The 3,630-nt window shown below is 38.7% G+C and overlaps 1 pseudogene; it reads right to left on the reverse strand.

Moving 5' to 3' along the window:
- Positions 1-3,630, reverse strand: part of LOC102872666 — a 70,703-nt pseudogene that overhangs the window by 12,853 nt on the left and 54,220 nt on the right.

The raw sequence follows: 3,630 nt of genomic DNA on the forward strand, positions 1-3,630 counted from the left end.
CCCTCTATGAGGTGGATTGATTCAGTGACTGGGATAATTGGGATGGGAGTGTCGGAGACAGTGCGATTGGCACAGGACAGAGCAGAGTTTAGGGCTGTTGTACATAGGGTCGCTATGAGTCGCAGGTGACTCGACGACACATAACAATAACAACAACAACAGTTTAACTTATTCAATCATCCATCCATGATAAAGAGAGAATCCTTCGAAGGTGTAATAAGGTACTGACCAAACCACTGTCCTGAATTTGCCAGTTCTTCTAGTTACAAAGACATTCTTCTGCCTTGAGTGGCTCCTTAAAGCCCTTTATCGTCTTAACCTTTTCAGAGGCCAGCTCCATAACGAGAACACCAATTTGAGTGCTAGAACTACCATAAATTTTGTACTGGTTAGCTTTTGTATAGGATGGCTGAAATGACACCTCAGATATGTACAGATTTGTGTGAATATCAATGGCCTCCTGTATTTTTCCTCTGTTGGACTGGACCTTTCAAATCATTAATGCTGATGTGACAGTGCCCACCTGGGGAGACATATGGAGTGCCTGATACATCACTGTTAAATCCAGTGACTGAATCAGTAACACCATCGACCATGAGCTGTAGTGGCATTGCTCCAGTGCTGTCAGTATCCTCCCAAATGTGAGCAGGTCAGTGATTGTAGGATGCACTTACAGTCCTTCAAGTTAATTATCTTGATGTATAGCATGGTTTCAAGATCAATTTTTTGTAGTGCTGGTTCATCTTTATAATGAATAAATGCAAATCTCATGTCAGTGATAATGAGTGTTGTGGTAGAAATGAAATAAATCATCTGCTCTATTAAACTGCTTTCCCACTGGCTCTGTGTAGACTGTGTGGTGAAGCACATTCCCACTGGCCAGGGTCATCACTTGTAGAGTTGGTGATGTCTTTTCCATAGTGCCCCAGCTGAGTACCCAGATTTGGTCATACGATTTATCAGAGAGAAATTTAACTTAGACAGGGTCTGTGTCTACTGCCTGAATAACTTCTGGGACTGCACTTCAATAATAAGAACTCTGTCCAATGTTAGCTGTGCAACATAAATAATCTTGTCTTTGGCATTCATAGTTGAGGCCCCCACTCACCTCCGAACTTCATCTCCTTGGGATAGACTTGCTCTTGAAATCTGAGGAGCTTCTCACTAAGCTTAATATGTCTCTGAAAATCATGTTTGATGAGTTGAAGCAGTTTGATTCCAATTACTTAAAAAACTTAGAACATGTTCCCAGTTCCTGGATGGATCTTTCTAACAGAATTCTCCACATTTTTTTTTGACACCGGATCTTTCCCATTTTCTTTACCCACCTCTCCCTCCACCCATCAAATTGTATGCTCCTATGATAAACCACCATACCTCCGCTAGTCCATCCTCACTCCTCTGCTCCCCTCCCCCACTTGGATCTTCATACACATTCTACAAAAATGATCTCATACAGTATTTGTCCTTATGGGACTGAGTTAGTTCACTCAGCATAATGCTCTCCAGTCCCTTCCAAATTAGGTAGTGATTTACAAAATCATTGCTTCTGCGTGCTGCATAGTATTCCATTTTGTGAATGTACCATAATTTCTCAATCAATTCCATTGTGGTTGTACATTTGGGCTATTTCCATGTTCTTGCAAAGGTGAATTATGCTGTTATGAACAATAGTGTACAAGTCTCTGTACCTCAAGTCTCATTTTCTTGGGGTATATTCCAAGCAGTGGAGTAGCTTAGTCATATGGAATTTCTATGTGCAGCTTTCTGAGGAAATGCCAAACTGCCTTCCAGAGTGGTTGTACCATTTTACAATCCCAACAACAGTGCATCAAGAATTGTCACCTCTCCACATCCTCTCCAACATTTACTGCTTGTTGCTCTTCTAAACTTTCCCACTGCTACTGGAGTAAGATGGTATCTCATTGTGGTTTTGATTTGCACCTCTCTTATTGCCAGTGATTTTGAGCATTTCTTAATGTGTCTGTTGGCTGTCTGAGTATCTTTCTCTGTGAAAAGTCTTTCCTTGTCTTTTGTCCATTTTGTATTTGAATTATTAGTCCTTTTTTTCTGGAGGCCTAGAAATATTCTGTAAACTTTTGTTATGAAACCCTTGTCTGAAATGATATTACCAAATGTTTTTCCCAGTTGGTAGGCTTTCTTTTTACTTTGTTGGAAAAAGTATTTGATGTGCACAGGAATTTAATCTTAGAAGGTCCCGTTCATAAATTTTATCCTCTTAAGTTTGTGCATTTCTGGATATATTTGTCAACCTATTTAAATCATAGACTAGTTCTTCGAAATGCCTCTGGAAAGTCTGTGAACTTTGATAAATGATGATAGTAGGGCTTCAGGCCTTTTGTTTATAAAGTCGCTATGAGTTGTGCTCGACTCGACAGCAATCAACAATAACAACAGTCCTTCTAAGCCTGGTTCTAGTTTGTCTGCTATGAACTTTATAGTTTGGGGCTTTACTCCCAGGTCTCTGATCCACCTTGAGTTGATTTTTTGTGTGTGGTGTGAGTTGTGGATCCTGTTTCAGCTTTCAGAAGGTAGCAATCCAGTTTTGCCAGCACCATTTTTATTTCCTCATTGAATAGAAATTGGCCATATATAGATAGGTCCATTTCTGGGTTCTCAGTTCTTTTCCATTTGTCTATGTGCCTGTCATTGTACCAGTACCATGCTGTTTTGGTTACTATTGCTGTATAGTAGGTTTTGAGGTCATTTTTGTTTTTCAGTAGTTCTTTGCTAATTTGGGGTCTCTTTCACCTCCAAATAAACTTGAAAATTTATCTTCTGATCTCCTTGAAAAATGAACTTGTTATCTATATTGGGATTATGTTGAAACACCATAGTGGTTGTACCATTTTACATTCCCACTAGCAGTGAATAAGAGTTCCAATCTTTCAACAACTTTGCCGCATTTTTTGTTTGCTTCCCTGTTGAACTTGCTATTATTTCTGGGATGAGATGATAATCTTAAAGTTGTTTTGATTTGCATCTCTCTGTTAGCCAGGGATTTTGAACATTTCTTCATGTGTTTGTTTGCCATCTGAATGTCTTCTCTAGTGAAGAGTCTGTTTATGTCTTGTGTCCATTTTGTAGTTGAGTTGTTTATAATTTTCTTGTTGAGGCTGCTGTGGTGGAAGCTGTGTAGGTCTTTTGTTTCTCTAGTTTGATTTGCCCCCAAGTATTTCATCTTGTGATTAGCTATTGTGATTGGATTGTTTTTCTTAGCTCCCTTTCTGTATAAGCTTTGTCACTGTAGAGAAATCCAACAGATTTTTTTTTCAATCTCTTTTTTTTTATTGCACCATGTACTTATTTAATATGAATTAGACCACTTTGAGAAGGAACATCTACATATTAGAAGTTAGATACTGGGGACATAAATTAGGGTGATATTTCCTGACAGGGTAATACTTGTTTTTCTTGTTAATTCAGCTTCTCTTTCCCCTCAGGAATGTTTCCGCCATCACCTTGGCATGCCCAAGTCCTCAACTGGAGTTCATTTATGATCTGGAATTGTGTGGATAATGGAATCATCTTGTTCTATCAGTCTGGTAATTCCTGTATATCTTCTGGGTGTAATTTGTGAGTCTTTTTTTAAAATTTTTTTCTATAATT

This window comes from Elephantulus edwardii, unplaced genomic scaffold, assembly GCF_000299155.1.
Source record: "Elephantulus edwardii isolate Elephantulus edwardi_28Jun2011 unplaced genomic scaffold, EleEdw1.0 scaffold00044, whole genome shotgun sequence".
NCBI classification, from domain to species: domain Eukaryota; kingdom Metazoa; phylum Chordata; class Mammalia; order Macroscelidea; family Macroscelididae; genus Elephantulus; species Elephantulus edwardii.